Source organism: Eptesicus fuscus, chromosome 13 (genome assembly GCF_027574615.1).
Source record: "Eptesicus fuscus isolate TK198812 chromosome 13, DD_ASM_mEF_20220401, whole genome shotgun sequence".
NCBI lineage: Eukaryota > Metazoa > Chordata > Mammalia > Chiroptera > Vespertilionidae > Eptesicus > Eptesicus fuscus.
In genome coordinates, this window is record NC_072485.1 from 23,283,760 (window position 1) to 23,303,564 (window position 19,805).

Sequence of the window (19,805 nt, forward strand, 5' to 3'; positions counted from 1 at the left end):
TATCTTAGCTCTTAAAACTAGCTCTTAGCACTTAGGAGCTATTATCCTTTTTTCTTTTTTCTTTTTAATAAACTTGCTCCCACATCAGGAGAAAAACCATCTCTCCTCTATTGTATGACCCTCTCCTGAGCAGTCAACTCCGCCTGGTTGACCACAGGAGAAAGGAATGGAGCTCTTTTTGTCTCACTCATGGGCATGTTTATACGTGCTATTATGCGTTGGAAACATTAGAACTTCATAGGGTCTCATGTTAGTAATTATGCCTCCAGCTCAAGGGTTCTTTTTACAAAAGCAAATACCTTTTTCTGAAATTTCATTTTTGGTATACAGGAATGAGTGGGTTTTTGTATATTGATTTTGTATCCTGCAACTTTACTCTATTTGTTTATTGTTTCTAGTAATTTTTGGTGGTTTTTTTTTTTAGGATTTTCTATATAAAGAATCACGTCATCTGCAAAAAAGTGACACTTTTACTTCTTCCTTTCCAATTTGGATCCCTTTTATTTCTTTCCCTTGCTTAATTGCCCTGGCTAGGGCTTCCAGTACTATCTTATATGATAAAAGGCTAATATGCAAATTGTCCCCTCGACTGGGAGTTCTACTAGGTCCTAGGAGTTTGACCAGGGGGTAGGGCCGGCCCGCCAACCGCCTGTGGCCCCTCTTCCCAGCCAGCCTGACCCCGATTGGCTGCCCCCACCCTGATCGGGGCAGGCCAGCTGGACCCGTGCATGAATTTGTGCACTGAGCCTCTAGTGTTGAATTAGAGTGGTGAGAGTGGACATCCTTGTCTTGTTCCTGATTTTAGAGGAAAAGCTTTCAGTTTTTCACCATTGAGTATGATATTAACAGAGTTTGTCACACATGGCCTTTATTTTATTGAGTGTTTTAATCATAAATGGATGTTGTATCTTATCAAATGCTTTTTTCTGCATTTATTATTCTTTGTTTTGTTAATGTGGTATATTATATTGATTGATTTGCATATGTTGAACCATCATTGTGCCCCTGGAATGAACCCCACTTGATAGTAATGTATTATTTTTAAAATGTGTTGTTGTATTCGATTTGCTAGTATTTTGTTTAGGTTTTTATTTATTTTTTTTTATTTTTAAAAAAATATATTTTATTGATTTTTTTTTTTTTTTTTACAGAGAGGAAGGGGGAGAGATAGAGAGTTAGAAACATCAATGAGAGAGAAACATCAATCAGCTGCCTCCTGCACACCTCCCACTGGAGATGTGCCTGCAACCAAGGTACATGCCCTTGACCAGAATCAAACCTGGGAACTTCCAGTCCGCAGGCCGACGCTCTATCCACTGAGCCAAACTGGTTAGGGCTTGTTTAGGTTTTTACATCTGTATTCATCAGATAAAAATTTTTTCTTTCTTTTTGTGTTATCCTTGAGAGGTTTTGGTACCAAGTTTATGTTGGCTTCATAAAATATGTTAGGAAGTATTGCCTCTTCTTCAATTTTTTAGAAATTTGAGAAGAATTGGTATCAAATCTTTGAATGTTTGGTAGAATTCACTAATGGCCCTGAACTTTTTGGGGGGTAGGAGTAGGGGAGGTTATTATTATTTTTTAAATATATTTTATTGATTTTTTACAGAGAGGAAGGGAGAGAGATAGAGAGCTAGAAACATCAATGAGAGAGAAACATCGACCAGCTGCCTCCTGCACACCCACTACCAGGGATTGCCCTCAACCAAGGTACATGCCCTTGACCGGAATCAAATCTGGGACCTTTCAGTCCGCAGGCCGATGCTCTATCCACTGAGCCAAAACGGTTTCGGCGAAGGGGAGGTTTTTGATGTTTGTTTCAATATCCTCACTGTTGATCAGTCTATTTAGATTTTCCAATTTTTCATGATTCAGTCTGGGAAGGTTATATATTTCTAAGAACTTATCCATTTTTTCTAGGTTATTTGGTGGCTTATAGTCTTTCATAGTATTCTAATATGATCCTTTGCATTTCTGTGATGTCTGTGGTGACTTCTCTCTGATTTCTAATTTTGTTTATATGAATCTTTTCTTTTTTCCTTAGTGAGTCTATCCAAAAGGTTGTCAATTTTATTAATCTTTCAAAGAACCAGCTCTTCATTGTATTAATTTTTTGTATAATCTTTTCGTTCACTATTTCATTCAGTTCTGCTCTAGTTTTGATTGTTTCCTTTTTTCTGCTGACCTTGGGCTGCTTTTGTCCTTCTTTTTCTAATTCTTTAAGATTAATGTTAGGTTGTTTACCTGAGATTTTTCTTGTTTCTTGAGATAGGCCTGCAATGACATAAACTTCTCTCTTTTGCTGCATCCCATAAGTTTTTTTTAAATATTTTATTGATTTTTTTACAGAGAGGAAGGGAGAGGGAAAGAGAGTTAGAAACATCGATCAGCTGCCTCCTGCACACCCCCCACTGGGGATTTGCTCACAACTAAGGTACATGCCCTTGACTGGAATCAAACCTGGGACCCTTCAGTCCGCAGGCCGACGCTCTATCCACTGAGCCAAACTGGTCAGGGCCATCCCATAAGTATGGTATGATTTCAATCTTCTTAAATTTGAGGCTAGTTTTGTGATCCAACATATGGTCTGTCCAGAATGTTCCATGTGCACTGGAGAAGAATGTATAATCTTATGTTCTGGGATGGAAGACTCTGTCAACTATGTCTATTTGATCTATGTGTCATTTAAGGCCAATATTTCTTTATTGATTTTCTGTTTGGATGATCTATTTAGAGGTGTCAATAGAGTATTTAGGTCTCCTACTATGACTGTGTTTTGTCAGTTCTCCCTTAAGTCTGCTTTACATATTTCAGTGCTCCCTGATTGGGTACATATATATTGAGAAGTGTTAAGTCTTCTTGATGTAGTGTCCTCTTTATCATAAAATGTCCATTTTTTTCCTTTGTTACCTTTGTTAACTTGAAATATACTTTGTCAGATATAAGTATGACTACACCTGTTTTTCCACCTTTCACTTTGAGTCTGTCTTTGTCTTCGCAGCTTAGATGTGTCTGGAGGCAACATATGGTTGAGGTTTTTTTTTGCCAATCTGCTAATCTGTGACTGTTTACTGGTGAATTCAATCCATTTACATTTAGAGTAATTATTATTATTATTATTGAGAAAGGTACAAAAGAAGTTTACTTTAAAAATAACCCCCAAAAGTTTAAAACTTGATTTCCCCCCAAAGTCCAAATAATTGTGGTCTAACCATCAGAGTAAAGGCTTCATTGGCTCAATCCTTTGATAAGAATCAGCTCAGTTCATGCACAACAGTATATCCCAGGGTGTGTGCAAGAGACATGCACAAGCATCACACACGCAAGCACATACACCCACAAAGACAGACACACAGCTGAGTTTTTGTTGTTCTAGGCCAGTGGTTGGCAAACTGCCGCTCGCGAGCCACATGCGGCTCTTGGGCCCCTTGAGTTTTTAGCAAAGGCCAGCTTAGGAGTACCCTAATTAAGTTAATAACAATGTACCTACCTATATAGTTTAAGTTTAAAAAATGTGGCTCTCAAAAGAAATTTTAATTGTTGTACTATTGATATTTGGCTCTGTTGACTAATGAGTTTGCCGACCACTGTTCTAGGCACTTCAGATCCATGTTCTTAAGTCTGCCGCCTGCCCATTACATTTGGCAAGTGACTTCTTTGGAAGCAGGACATTTTCTTCAAAGAAGCCCTGGATGACAATATTCCCTGCTGGGAAGTATCTAGCCACCACAAAGGAGGGCCCATCACTTGCAGATGCCTTTCCCACACCCATCTTCTTTGTATTCTTCCATACCATGGCCATGAAGTGTCCAGTCCCAGAGGTGAAGCCAGGTCGCTGGAAGTTGTAGTTCTTAATTTCACTGTACCATCTATCAGCCACCTCCTTTCCTGGCTGATCGGAGGATGCCCAGGCCAGGTTCTCCCCTTCTCCCCTCACTGGCCCCGACTGGACTCCAGGCTGTGCTTGAGGATCCTCGTGCTGGCCAGCGCCTCCGAATACTGCTGAGCCTCCCAGTTGGACTTCTTGCAGAGCTTCAGTGGAGGGACGCCGTGCTGCTGCTGGTACTCATTGTGGGCCATCAGGCGCTGTTATTAAACTGTTTGGAAGCTGACTTGCCCATGGCCGGCTCGGCATGCTCCTGGGCTCCCGCTGCCTCTCTACAGTAATTATTGATGTATGAGGATTTAAAAAAAAAATATATATATATTATATTGATTTCAGAGAGGAAGGGAGAGGGAGAGAAGAGATAGAAACATCAATGAGAAACATTGATTGGCTACCTCCTGCACGCTCCCTACTGGGGATCGAGCCCACAACCCAGGCATGTGCTCTAGAATGGAATTGAACTCAGGACTCTTCAGTCCTCAGGCCGAGGCTCTATCCACTGAGCCAAACCAGCTAGGGCTTAGGTATTTTTTTAAGCCATTTTATTTTTTGTTTTCTGGTAGCTTTGTGGTTCTTTTCTTTTGTGTTTCTGTCTGTCGTTTTTGTTTGGTGGTATTCCATACTTTTTTTTGTGGTATTCCATACTTTTTTTTGGTTTTCTTTTTTTGTATGCTATGTGTCTCAGTGTTTTGTGTTTTTATGCGTGTGTGTGTGTGTGTGTGTGTGTGTGTGTTTATCGTTAGGTTTATGAAAAAGAATGTTTCATATATACAGTAGTCCTTTTTCTTTTGAATGCATCTGATCTCCATCCTCATTTGCAAATTCAGAACTTTACCCCACCCCTTTATGTTTTTGTTGTCAAAAATTATCCCTGTTTATGCTGTAAGTTTGTTGATGATCTTACTTGTAGTTTTGTAACCTTTTATTCTTTGTTTCAGGTAAAGTAACCCCCTTTAGTATTTCTTGCAATGGAAATTTTCTGGCAATAAATTGCCTAAACTTCTGTATATGTGGAAAAGTCTTTATTCCTCCTTCATATCTAAAGGATATAGTCTTCCTGGCTGATAATTTCTTTCTTTCAGTAATTTGAATATTCTATTCTAGCTTGTAGAGTTTCTGCTGAGAAGTTTGATGATAACCTATTTTAGGGGCTTTATTTTATAGATTATTTTCTTTTTTTCCCTGGCTGCCTTGAGAATTCTGTTATTAATTTTTGACTGTGTGAATACTATGTGCCTTAGAGAAGGCATTTTTGGGTTGAGGTAATAAGGTGTTTTTAGAGTTTGCTTCTTGGAATTGAGGATCTTGCTCTTCTATGGGTTTGGGAAGTTCTCATCAACTGTTTGCTTGAATAAGCTTTCCATTTCTTTTTCTTCCTCTTTTTCTGGTATGCCTATTATTCTTTTTTTTTTTTTTAAATTTCTTTATTGATTAAGGTGTCACATATTTGTCCTCATCCCCCCATTCCCATCCCACCCCTCTCCCCACGCATGCCCCAATCCCCTGTTGGACTTAACCGTTGGATAGGCTTATATGCATGCATACAGGTCCTTTGGTTGAACTCTCCCCCTACCCCCCACCCTCCCCCGAACCTCCCCTATCCTCCCTCTGAGGCCCGATAGTCCGATCGATGCCTCCTTGCTTCTGGTTCTGTTCTTGTTCCTCAGTCTATGTTGTTCATCATTTCCCCTAGATGAGCGAGATCATATGTCACTAGATATATACTAATAAGAACTGAATGTGAGACGAGCAATAATAGTTATGCTGACAGGCAAATGAATCAATCTGTAGCGAGCTTCCCCCTGGACCAACAATTCTTTTGAGACCCAATTTCAATGTCCAGTAGTTCCTTATGTGTAGATGTCAGCACTGACCCCTCAGCTCTGGATGGTGGACAAATGGTGGTAATGGAGGTCCGACTCCCTCTGGTTTGGTCTCGGCCGAACCCAGGGGCACGGCGTCACCCGGATTAAGGGGCACGTGGCCTCACCCATACCCAAGGGGCGCGTGGTCTCACCCAGGCCTGGGACCCAGCCTCACCCAGATGGATCCAGGGGCGCACGGCCTCACCCGGACCCAGGATCTGGCTTCACCCGTACCCAGGGACGCTTGGCCTCTCCCAGACCCAGGGGCATGTGGCCTCACCCGGGCTTAGTTGCACAAGGCCTCACCTGGATCCAGGGACACATGGTCTCTCCCGGACCCAGGGCCACTTGGGCTCACCCGGGCCTAGGTGCACGAGGCCTCATCCGGATCCAGGGACGCATGGTCTCACCCGGACCCAGGGACGCTTAGCCTCTCCCAGACCCAGGGGCACGTGGCCTCACCCGGGCCTAGGTGCACGAGGCCTCATCCGGATCCAGGGACACATGGTCGCACCCGGACCCAGGGACGCTTGGCCTCTCCCAGACCCAGGGCCACTTGGGCTCACCCGGGCCTTGGTGTACGAGGCCTCACCCGGATCCAGGGACACATGGTCTCACCCGGACCCAGGGACGCTTGGCCTCTCCCAGACCCAGGGGCACGTGGCCTCACCCGGGCCTAGGTGCACGAGGCCTCACCCGGATCCAGGGACACATGGTCTCACCCGGACCCAGGGACACTTGGCCTCTCCCAGACCCAGGGCCACTTGGGCTCACCCGGGCCTAGGTGCACGAGGCCTCACCCGGATCCAGGGACACATGGTCTCACCCGGACCCAGGGACGCTTGGCCTCTCCCAGACCCAGGGCCACTTGGGCTCACCCGGGCCTAGTTGCACGAGGCCTCACCCGGATCCTGGGACACATGGTCTCACCCGGACCCAGGGACGCTTGGCCTCTCCCAGACCCAGGGGCACGTGGCCTCACCCGGGCCTAGGTGCACGAGGCCTCACCCGGATCCAGGGACACATGGTCTCACCCGGACCCAGGGACGCTTGGCCTCTTCCAGACCCAGGGCCACTTGGGCTCACCCGGGCCTAGGTGCACGCGGCCTCACCTGGATCCAGGGACACATGGTCTCACCCGGACCCAGGGACGCTTGGCCTCTCAGACCCCGGGGCACGTGACCTCACCCAGGCCTAGGTGCACGAGGTCTCACCCGGATCCAGGGACACATGGTCTCGCCTGGACCCAGGGGTGTGTGGGCTCTCCCAGACCCAGGGGCGCTTGGCCTCGCCCGGGCACGGGATCCAGCGTCATCCGGGTCCAGGGGCACATGGCCTCACCCGGACCCGGAGTCCGGCCTCACCTGGACCCAGGGGCATGTGGCCTCACCTAGACCCAGGGACGTGAGGCCTCACTTATACCCAGAGGCATGTGACCACACCCTAGCCCAGAGGCGCGCAACCCCGCCTGCACCTGGGTCTCAGCGGGGTCCCGTCTTCCCGATCCCAATTCCTGCCGGTCAATCCCCCCTCAGCAATTCCCCTGGCCATCCTTCCAGAGCTCCAGTATGGCTGCTGCAGAACTCGTCGGGCGGCGGCTCGGCGAAGCTCCGGTGCGCCCGGTGCACGGCGGCGGGCCGGTCCGGCGTCGCTGCGTCGACCCTTGGGTCTGCATCGGTGGCCGGTCGCCGAGCATGCGCACCTGGCCGCTTCCGGGGCTTTGAGATTCTTGACGGACTCGGAGGTGAGCAAGCGCGGAGTCTCCCACCCCATGTCTCATAGGGGCTCGTCTGTCCGTGCTTGGCTGCCAGTGGAGCCGTCCCCTCAGCCGGAGACCGCCGGGGGAACTGCGCCGAGCACGTTCCAGGCTGCTGTTGTATCGCCTGAGACATAGTTCTTTTGTGTCGCCTGAGCCGTAGTTCTTAAAGTGTGGTCTTTGGGTCACCGGCATCAGCATCATCCCACATACCCCTCTTTTATTCTAGTTGTAGAGCATCTACTCAGCCAGCCCTATGGTGGTCTTGGATGGTGTCTACTCTGCTCTCTTGTCGTAGTCTCAAAGTTGTTGTGGTAGGCAACAATCAGGCTTCCGCCCTATGCCTCCATCTTGGTCCTCCTTTGTATAGTTAAGTCTTGATTGTTGTTGGTGTCACTGGGGGGGCTCTCTTTGTCTATAAAGGAAGAGTTGCTGTGCAGGAGACACGTTTATGGGCCGGGTCTTGGTGCAGCAAAGCTTTGGCGCTCACTGAATATTCCTGTTGAATGTGTCCCTTATGCACGTGGTTGAAATCTGGTGTCATCTCCCACAGACCACTAGATGCCCTCGTTTCTGGGTCTCCAATGGGGTGTAGATCAGCTACTGCCTTAGGCACTCAGCAAGGATTACAGCAAAAACTGTAGTTTCTTCCTCCTGTCTGAGTGGCCCTGGAGCAGTCCGACTAGAACAGCAGTTCATCTGGTCCGCTGCCAGAGGGCAGGCCACCCACATGCATAAGCCGTTGCTTGGGGCGCAGGTGTGCCTGCAAGACTTGCGGGGCAGGTCTTCAATACGTGCGGGGCGGGTCCCAGGGCGGGGCGGGGTCTCAGGGCGCCAACAGGCCATGGTGCGGCGAGCCGCGATGGCTGTGAGTCTGGTCCTTCTGCCTTCCACGTATCTAAGTCCCCTCGTTCCGCACTCCAGCGCAGCAAACACTGATTGCTGGGCGCACCTCCGCAAGAGTCCCGCCTCTCCCCGCAGGCATCTGGGTCTCCCGCGGTTCACCAGAAGATGGATTTCAGGGTGATGGAGAGCTAATCTCCCCTAGGTTTAGAACAAAAGCCCCTTTCCCCCGCCACCAGCCAGACCCACGCGCCTCCACACCTCATCCCCTCCGATTTCGCTGGGTGCGAGGCAACAGAACAGCCTTTAACCTCCGCCGCCATCTTTTTCAAACTTCCCAATTTGTACTTCTTAATCCCTTCATTTCAGTCAACTCTACTGAGGTCTAGCGCCGCCGGGAGGTGCACGGAAAGGGCGCCCGGGCCTCTGTCCGGTGCGTGGTGCGCGCGTCCCGCGGAACCAGGCGCGCGAGGGCCGCGCGGCGGGGACGGGCGCTGGGCGGCCTCAGAGCTCCAGGCGCCGCCATCGCCGCGTTCCGGGCGTCACCGCCGCGGCGTCCCCCCAATTTGTACTTCTTAATCCCTTGAATTCAGTCAACTCTACTGAAGTCTAGCGCCGCTGGGAGGTGCACGGAGAGGGCGCCCGGGCCTCCGTCCGGTGTGCGGGGCGCGCGGCCCGCGGCACCAGGCGCGGGGGCTGAGCGGCGGGGACGGGTGCTGGGAGGCCGCCGGGCTGCGGGCGCCGCCGCTGTGTCGGCGTCCCCAGTGTCCCGGGCCGGGCGGCCTGCGGGGGCGGCGGAGTTGCGAAAGTGAGTGAGTTTCCCAGGGTTTCGCCTGGAATGGGGTTCAGTGCAATCGGAGCCGGCGCTCAGCGCACTCCGGAGCCTTTATCTCCTTCCTGCCAGTGAACGCCGGCCAGGTCATCAGCCGCCCCTTCCTCTCCGGTTCCATCCTCCCCGCAGGCGCGTGTGCTCGTGTCTCCGCCCGTTTCTCCATACCTTAGGCTTTTACGGCTTCCCAGACTGTCCCCGTGGCCTTCTCCTTCCCCCCAGCTGTGGGCATTTCAGTCCACCAACTTTCCTGTGGTTCTGGACGATGTCCGTTCTGACCTCTAGTTGTATTTTTGAAATTGTTGTGCCCGGCTGCAGGTTAGGTGTTTAACCTATGGCGCCATCTTGGTTCCTGCCTATTATTCTTATACTGATCTTTCTGATGGAATCAGACAGTTCTCTCTCTCTCTCTCTCTCTCTCTCTCTCTCTCTCTCTCTCTCTCTCTCTTATGCTCTCTTCTCCCCTCTGCATCATTTTCATATTTCTATCTTCAATACAACTAATTCGTTCCTCCATCTGGTTAGCTCTATTTCCTATGCTCATTAGTTTATTATTGATTCCTTTTATTGGTTCTTTATCTCCAGAATTTCTATTTGGTTCTTTTTAAACATTCCAATCTCTTTGGTAAAGTACTCGTTTTGTTCATTGATTTGGTTTCTGAGTTCATTAAATGGTCTATATGTTTTCTTGCATCTCATTGAGTTTTTTTTTTGGAACTGCAATCTTTAATTTTCTGTGATTTAAGTCACATATTTCCATGTCTTTAAGTTCATTTTATGGATATTTTTCTTTTTTTTTCCTGAGCTGCCTCGTTACCTTGGTTATTCATGCTATTTGATGGATTCTTTGTCTGTCTAGGCATCTATGTATGAGAGGTACTTCTCTAATAGAGTGATAAGAAGTCTTTTGATTGTTTTCCAGAAGGTGGCACTAAATTATAAGGGTTTTAGCTCTCTTGACTTCTCTGGCTTTTCAGATTTCCGCAGGTGGTGAATGCCCTGTCTTCCCTGGGAAGGTGGGCACCTCCCCTGTGATCCAGTCATTCTGGTCCGAGGAAATCAACGCTGCAGGGCAATGTGGTGAGTGATGGGCCTCCAAATCTGTGAAATCCCAGTGCTGTCCCAAGCAGCTGGCAGTGTAGCCTTGATGTGTGGGGTTGGGGTGAGCTGAGGGAACCTGGACGCCTCCTTTGTTGCTTTGCCCTCACAGCAATGTCGACTGGTGGACCTCCATGGCATTCCCCCTGTACCTCTCTACCCAACCCTGGGATTAGTCATAGAGTGTGCCCTTTACTCAGGGAAAAGGTGTTTCTGTAACAATTCTCAGGTTTGCAGATAATGTGTTCTGCAACCCTATCTGAAGGGTGAGGAGAGGCGAGCTCAGGGAGATTGAGGGGAGGCAGCCAGGCTCTAGGGCTTTGCGTCTCTCTCTGACATGCTGATTGCCAGACAACCATAGCTGCCCCTCTGTGCTTTGTCCCTGCCCTGGTCACTGGGCTCAGCCACAGCTTGTACTGCTCACTCCTGCCGTAATGCTCACTAAATCTCTTTGCTCTTCTCGGCTAAAGGGAGAGTGCCATCTACAACCTGATTCATCCCCTCTCCAGGTTGCAGGGCTGAATCTATGGCTCCTTTGAGCTCTTCTTCCTTCTCGCCTCCCTGGTTTGTTACCATTTGCCCACCTTTAGATGTTTCAATTCGTTCAGCAGGGAATCCCTTTTTTTAAAATTATAGCTGTTCAAATAATTGAAACACCAAGGGGAGAAATTAGGGGGGGTCACTCACGCCACTATTCCTCTGATGTCATTCCACATTATCTTTACAAAAGCTTATTCCCAACACAAGAGGTTTATATGGTCCTAATGGAAAAAATAAAAGGGGGGGGGGGGGAGATTTAGAACAATAATACTCTCTGCTTGTGTTCTGTATTATAACAAGTGATGTTGTAGATTGGATGAGTCAGTCACATTTTCCCCAAGGCCAAACAGCTCTTAAAGTTGTTTATGTAATTACCTTGCTTTGTTACATTCTGTATTTCCTCTTATTGGCAGTGTTTTATGGCCTTCCTGGTAGGAAATTGTTTCCAGTGTTGAATTTACTCTGGTAGATGCCAGGAAGTTGGGATAGTTGGAGAAGCAAAGCATTCATCTGAATACTCTGGAAAGCAGACAAAAAACCCTTCAGCAGCCAAACTATCAGAAGTCTCCATGCTGGCCCCTTGGGTTTGCTATGGGATGGGGCTGTATTTGTGGTTGGGTCAGGGAAAGTGTGGGCTTGCTGGTATGTTGCAGAAGATTGTATCATGAGAAGGGTTTGATAAACACTTTTTTTTGGTAAAAGTTTCCTTCTTTAAGGTGGAACTGAGATTTTTCATAGCATATTCCCAAATGCTTTGTGGCTATCTAAGAAATAGAAAATCTGAGAGTCTGTAAACCCAACACAATGTTTGCTTTTCCACTCTCAGTTTTTACAGATAAAAAATGGAAGGCCCAGGAACTAGCAATGGTGTATGGGTCAATCAGCTTGCATTCTAGAAGTTATTTATGAATAATAATCATGTACCAGCAAAAGTGTGCACTGTGCAGGCTCCCTTAGACTCCAAAGGACCTCCTCTGTGGATCCCGAGTCGGTGGGGGCAACTTGAGTTTACTGGCCTGGTGTGTGTGTGTACGTGGTGGGGAGGATTGCATAAAGCAGACACAGGCTAAGGAGGACCTTTATGAGCTAACATGGAGAAAACATTTAGGACACTCCTAACATATACAAGTGCTCAAAAAGTATTTTCTTTCCTTTCCTTTTCTCCCCTCCCTTTTCCCCTCCCCTCCCTTCCCCTCCCCTTTCCCTTCTCCTTCCCTCCCCACTCTTCTTCTCCGTCCTGCCTGAGGCAGTTCAAAATGAGTGAGGAACTGGAGCACAGAGGCAAGGCAAAGGCAGCTGGCCACCAAGGAAGCATCCCCATGCTGGAAGCAGGAAGGGATGGGCGTGGAAGTGACAATGTTGAATTGGACCAACCCACAGGAACTGTGACACTAAATGCTGTCTTAAAGTCACTAAATTTTGGGGGTAATTTATTATGTAACAATAAATAACTATACAAAGTTGATCATGGGAGTCCTCCATGAAGGTCTAGGACAGTGGTTGGCAAACTGCGGCTCTCGAGCCACATGCGGCTCTTTGGCCCCTTGAGTGTGGCTCTTCCACAAAATACCACGTGCGGGCATGCACGTACAGCGCAATTGAAACTTCGTGGCCCATGCACAGAAGTCGGTTTTCAGCTCTCAAAAGAAATTTCAATCGTTGTACTGTTGATATTTGGCTCTGTTGACTAATGAGTTTGCCGACCACTGGTCTAGGATGTGGGGACATAAATCCTGCCTCCTGTGGGTGGCCCCAGAATAGCGCAGGAAGGACAGACCAAGCAAGGTGGTTAAGCACAGAGAGACTGACTACACACACAATGGCCAGACCATATATTATAGGAGACTCTTCAAAACCAGTCCAGCAATCGAAATACAATCTCTGCAGCAATTGTCCCGGAATGGTCAGGACTTGGACAGTGACTGCCGGCTTCCTTATTTTTTGCCCCTACTTTCAACTCAGAACCAAACACAATGAGTCAAATGTGCTCTCCCAAATCAATTACCTAATATATGCTCCATTTCAATTATCTGGTTTCCAGCTTCCCCAGCCAACAAACTCTAATCAGAGCATGCCTGAAGCTATCCCCACACTTTTTTTTTTTTAATTATAAAACTTTTCTACTCCCTGCTTGCCTTTGAATCTCTGCCAAATGGCAAGTGATGGTGGCTGATTCCCTTGTTATAGCAAGCTCTAAATAGTTTCTGGTTTTTCCTTCTCATTTAGGTGGTCTTCATTTATTTTCATAGCACCCTCTTGCTCCACGGACATGTGTTTTGCTGCCTACTACTGGACATCTGTGAGGCCAAGCTGTTCTAGATGTCCCTGCATCTTCAAGTTTCTGAAAGAGTTTGTGTAGAGTTGATGTTATTTCTTCTTTAAACTTTTCATCAGTGAAACTATTTGGACCTAAAGTTTCCTTTGTGGGAATGTTTTTTAACTACAAATTTATTTTTTAATAGATATAGGGCTACTCAGATTATCTTTTTCTCCTTGAATTTTGATAATTTGTGTCTTTCAAGGGATTATTTTATTTATTATTATTTCAGAGAGGAAGGGAGAGGGAAAGAGAGATAGAAACATCAATGATGAGAGAAAAATCATTGATTGGCTGCCTCCTACATGCCCCCTACTGGGAATCGAGCCTGCAACCTGGGCATGTGCCCTTGACCAGAATCGAACCCAGGACCCTTCAGCCCGCAGGCCAATGCTCTATCCACTGAGCCAAACCAGGTAGGGCGAAAGCAGGAATCTTTATAACCAAATTCTTTCTCCCTAGTGCTCAGAGCACAAAAGTTTTCTGTTGTCTTTGGAGCTTTGAAAAAAATTCTCAAAGGAGAGGCGGTCCAAGGGCTTGCCACTGACATTGATGTTGAAGAATATAGTAGAGTTCACTATGGCAGGACACAGGTGGCTCCAGGGCGATGGTGTCTTCAAGGCCTAAAAAAAATTTCTTAAAGCAGAAGCTGAAGCCACTGATTTGAGACTTTCCTTCTTTTCTAATAGGCCTTCCCTCCCCCTATTTATACTATTATTGTCATACATGTTACTTTTACATATGTTATAAACCTATTACTTTGTTTAAATAGTCAATAATTTTTAAAAGACATTTAAATAATGTTTAAAGCTTTTTTTAATATTTACTCATGCAGTTAATCTTTCCAATCTTTCTTATTACTCTGTATGGATCAACATTTCAATCTATCATTTTCCTTCTACCTGTTTAATATTTATTTATTTATTTATTTATTTATTTATTTATTTATTTATTTTAAACCTTTATTGTTGAAAGTATTACATAGGTCCTCCTTTCCTCCCCATTAACCTCTTCCAGCCTGCTTCCCTTTCCCCCCCACCCTGGCCTGTTTAACATTTCTTATTGTGCAGGTCTGCAAGTTATGAATTCTTTCACACATTGTATATCTAAAAGAAAATATTTACTTTGTCTTCATTTATAATTTTTTATTTTATTTTATTGATTTTTTAGAGAGAGAGAAGGGAGAGGGATAGAGAGATAGAAACATCAATGACAGAGAAACATCATCAATCAGTTGCCTCCTGCATGTCCCCCACCTGGGGGTTGAGCTTGTAACCTGGGCATGTGCCCTGACCAGGAATTGAACTGGTGGTCTCTTGGTTCCTGGGTCAATGCTCAAACAGTGAGCTACACTGGCTGGGCATTGTCTTCATTTGTAAAAGAGATTGTATTAGTTTTCTAGGGCTGCCTTAACAAAGTACCACATACTAAATGTCTTAAACAACAGACATTTATTTTGCCTCATTTCATAAGGCTAGAAGTCCAAGATCAAGGTGTTGGAAGGTTAGGTTTCTTCTGAGGCCTCTCTCTTTGGCTTGTAGATGGCCTCCTTCTCACTATGTCCCATATAGTCATTCCTCAAACTATACCTGTGTTCTAATCTCTTCTTATGAGGATATCAGTCATACTTGATTAGTGTCCACCCATGTGACCACATTTTATCTTAATGGCTTCTTCAGAGCCATTTCTCCAAATACATTCATATTATGAACTACTGGGAGGTTAGGGCTTCAACATATGAATTTGGTGGTTGGTGGGGCACAATTTATCCCAAAACAGATATATTTTCCATATATATAATTATAGGATGACATTTTTTTTTTTTAGTATTTTAAGGATGTTGTTCCACTCTTACCTCACTTACATTGTTTCCTGTGAGAAATATGCTGTCATCCTTAATTTTGTTCCTCTGAATATACTGAATCCTTTTTCCTCTGGCTGCTTTAACATTTTTCTCTTTATCCAAGATTTTGAGTAATTTTATTATGATTTGTTTTGGTGTTGTCTTCATGTTTCTTGTGCTGGGAATTCATTGAGATTCTTGGATCTCTGAGTTTATCATCTTGATCTGAAGTAGAAGTGATGTTTTCTTAGGTCTGTTTATAGAAATAGAATTGTGAGTTTAAAAAATTTGAAAATTTTAAATTTTGACACATATTTCCAATTTACCTTTACAAACTGTGGACCAATTTACATCCCCACCAGCATATTCTTTTATCATTGCCAATCTAATTGGTTAAAAAAGTTTCTCATTGTTTTAATTTCCATTTTTCTTAACCATGGAATCAAACCTTTGTTTACATTTATTGATCATATTTTCTCAATTCTCTTTATTCATTTCAGTTCCTGCTGTGCATCAGGATGTGTTCTATGTGCTGGGGATAGAGCAATAAATAAGAGATATGAGTCTCTTCCTTCTTGAAACTTGCTTTCTAATGGGAATGGGAGGAAATAGAGCAGGATATACACATATACACACATAATTTCAGATGATAATACACGATATAAAAAAATAAGGCAAGATGATGTCATGGAGTACAACTTGGGATGAGAACTTCTCTATATTGGGTAATTGCAGAAGGCTACTCTGAAGATGTGATATTTGAATTAACATCCACATTATGAGAAAGAGCTAGTTGTGTAAAAATGTGGGGCAAAAACATCACAGGCATAGGAAACAGCAAATGCTAATGTTCTAAGGCAGGAATGAGCTTAGTTTATTTGAGAACTAGAAGAAATCCCATATGTCTGGAGAGTGGTAAGCAGGAAAGGAAAGTCTTCGGAGCTGAGGTCGGAAGAGTGGCAGTGACATAAATGGAATCTATAAGGCCATGGTAAGGAGTTTAGATTTTATTACCTATGTAAATAAATCCTTTGCTCATACTTCAATTGGGGCAGTCATATTTTTACTATTGATTTTTTTTAAATCTTGTGTTAAGAATATTAACATCTATATGTATGTATTGGAGATATTTCCCCCTATTTTAAAGTCTTTTAACTTTGTTTGTAGTATTTTTTAAAATCCCCTTTCCTTGGTTTTATTTCTTGCTTAAAAAAAATACTGCTAAATGTTTTTTGTTTTGTTTTTTACTTTATAAAAATACTGACTTTAAAACATTCTTACCACCCTAACTGGTTTGGCTCAGTGGATAGAGCGCCGGCCTGCGGACTCAAGGGTCCCAGGTTCGATTCTGGTCAAGGGCATGTACCTTGGTTGCGGGCACATCCCCAGGAGGGGGTGTGCAGGAGGCATCTGATTGATGTTTCTCTCTCATCAATGTTTCAAACTCGCTATCCCGCTCCCTTCCTCTCTGTAAGAAAATCAATAAAATGTATTTTAAAAGATAAATAAAAAGTTCTTACCAAAATCATGAAACTATTCAGCCACATTTTCATCTCACTCATTACTCTCACAAATCATTAATTTTTCAGTTCTTGAAAAAAATTAAATCATGTGTAGGACAAATATCCTTATCTTAGTTTTAGAAAATGGGTTAAGAACCTCTTGCTTAAAATGAAAATTTAGCAACATATAGTTTTTAGTGTCTTTGTGTACTTTGATGCTCCTGGAGGGAAAAGGAAAAAAACACATTTATGTCTACAGAGGGCAATCTCTAAATTTAATGGAAGGTTAGAAATGGGCCCCTTCTGGCTGCCTCTCTTTGTTCCCATCTGTGATCTGCCTTGCTGGAGCTGTCTGCTGAGGTGCCAGTATCCACCCCAGGGAAAATTGCTCTTTCCTTCCAAAGCTCACCTTTGAATTAAAGGAAGCACAGCCCAATAAAGTCTAGGTTCTTCCTCTCTGAAGCTGGAGTCAGAGAGCGCGACCTCAGCAGCTTCACCTTCAGTGGCTGCTCTGCGATTGGAAGCCTCTCTCTTTAGTCAGATGCAGAGCTCAGAAAAGGCCGAGATGAATTTAAAATGTTTGCTTTTTCATTGCTGGTGCCAAGTCTTAACCTCTCTCTCTTCCTAAACTCTACTGGCCCTGAAAATAATCTTGTCTCTGTGTGTGTGTTTGTTTTTTTTTTTTTTTTAATCTCACCCTTGGGTCGATTTTGATCTTTGGAAAGTTTACACTAACCATTTAACTCAGGATAGACAAGCTGCCTGGGCTGTGCATTTGGAAAGCCAAAGGTGGGGAGCAGCTGCCCAGGCCACACACTTGGGCCAGAATGCTCCCACCAGCCCAGTTGTTTCAGCTCCCAAACTCCCTGCAGGTGGCAAAGCCCTAATGTTCATTCAGTGGTTTCTATTTGAAGCATTTTAATTTTGAGAGTGCTTCCCCCCCACCTCTTCTCCTCTTATCTTTCCTCATTGCCAAGGTCAATCTTTGTGTTCCTACACTTGATCAGCCACCCACCTTGAACTCATCCTGTCAGCCCTTCTTTTCTCTTTTAACTTTACCTCCACTAGCACTTTCCATTTACCCTACAAACATGGCCCCTGATCCTCAAAGTGGTCCTTCACGCTGCCTACTTCTTTGAAGTATCTATCTCATCTAAATTAGCCACTTCCCCCACCCCTCTCTGAGGCCCTTATATTTCTCCCTCTTAACAATTGTCATATTTGAAGCTATTTTAATTTTAATTATTTACTTATATTTCCATTGTGTTCCCTTTTACTCTATTAAGCTCTCTGAGGCCAGGAACCATGTTTATCTCACTCATTATTATATCTGTGGAAATAAAGACCAACCAAATGAGAACATGCAAAGGCTATTCAGAACTTGCAACGGAGTCATCCATTGTCACTTGAATGTTGGCAGCCTTGGGGCAGGCAGATGAATGGAAGAAAGAGAAAGCTTCCGGTGTGCACCCATCACAGGCTGTCAGCATGAGGAAGCTGTAGGTGGACTAACTAGAAATGAGGTATTGCATGAGATTGGTTAGAAATGAATATTTGCCTTTCTCCAGTTGGTCCTAAGTTGGAAACAGGGGCCAACAATGGAGAAGCTGGCCGTTCTTAATCAAGTCCTGGCCATTTGGGGCTGATTATTAGAGGAATTATTTGCTTTGTGGACTGGTTGCTATAGATAAGTAGTTGACTTCTTGGTCTTGTTATTGTAGATAGTAGGTTGGGTTCCTACAGATTATGGGACAGAGCCTTATTTTTATACACAGTCTAGACATTTTTCATTTTTTTTTTTCATTCAGTTTGTCAGTTCCAAGGACCAGCACAATGTCTAGGACAGAGTAAGAACTCCGTAGTTATTTATGGATTAATATATGGATGGCAACTCAGAATTTGACATTGTTCATCTGGGATACAGTTCTTTTTATTTCTATTCTACCCTAGCTTCTGCTTCTCTGTCTCTTCATCAGCTCCATTTCCCCGGTCACCTCCTAATTGTAAGTAAGTTAGAGACTCTTCATAATCTTTCCATTTCCCTCTGTAATTTTTCTTAGAAAACTCTTCTACTTCCACAAGTCCAAATAACACTTCCAGAAAATGATTCCAAAGTTCTTATCTCTAGCCCTGACCTCTCTCACACCCCCCAAGTCAGTTGTTTGATGGAAATCTCCATGCTGACATCCCACCAGCATCTCCACGCCCATCAGCAGCCTCTCCTCCCAGGAGGTCCTCTCTCTTCCTCCAGATTTTTCTGTCTGGTTAATTTGTAGCAAAAGTACTACTAAAAGTGATTTCTGATTCTGTAGAAAGGTAAATCTGAGGATGGATGTGAGCAGAACAGAGGGAAGGATTGAAAATGAAAAACAGGTGATTGGTTTTGTTGGCAGGAATACTGCCCCCTTGAGATGCGAGATGAGACTGGACAGTCAAGCTGTCACCAGAGCTGGAGTTGGGGAATGTGATCCAATCCAAAAGACAGCAGCCCTGGACACCAAAATAATCTCCAAAACTGGGTCCCCCATAGCAGAAGCGATGGGACAGTGGGCAGTAGTACCAAAGGAAGCATTCATTTTTGTGGCGGGAGTAAGTTGGGGGGTTAGGGAAAGGAGTGGGCAGGAACATGGTGAAGGAGGAGCGGGAGGGGTGCTCAGCAGAGATGGTCTGGGAACAAGATTCCAGTGCATGAGGGCTGTAGCAGCTTCTGCCCTCAGGTAAGGGGTCTTACTGAAGAAAGTGACTCAGAAAGGGGTCGTAAAGCAAGTGATGCATACAAAAGAGGGCCATTTTGTTTTTCTTTTTCACCTGCTACTCCACACTTCCCAGCATTCTCTGAGGCAGAACAGGAACAGGGTTTGATGTTCCCATAGTGGGAAAGTGCCTGGGTTGCATCCAGTAGAAGGAATGCCCTTCACCCCCTAACCACTGCCCCCTGCCCCCAACCAAGACCTGGTACAATGTAGACTGGAGAAAGGACCTCTTCCAAATGGGAGCTTTGGAGTTGAGGTGTCCAAGGTTGTTGTGTCCTTGTGCTAGTTCTCTCTCTCCCCATTTTATCTTATACTTACAACAGGTCTTCAAATAATGTTATCTTCTTCAACATCCTACATAATAAAAGCCTAATATGCGAATCAAACGAACGGTGGAACGACCGGTCGCTATGACATGCACTGACCACCAGAGGGCAGACGCTCAATGCAGGAGCTGCCCCCAGCCCTCAGGCCCCAGGCCAGCCAAGGCGGGTGCCAGCACCCGCCTCCCCCTTCCCCTCCCCCCCCCAGCCCCGATTGCCCTGCTGGTTGCCCCACAGATCGGCCCTGATA

The 19,805-nt window shown here is 45.3% G+C and overlaps 1 pseudogene; it reads right to left on the minus strand.

Moving 5' to 3' along the window:
• Positions 1 to 3,743: 3,743 nt before the first annotated feature.
• On the minus strand, positions 3,744 to 4,121 carry LOC129151212 (Golgi-associated plant pathogenesis-related protein 1-like; annotated as a pseudogene).
• Positions 4,122 to 19,805: the final 15,684 nt, after the last annotated feature.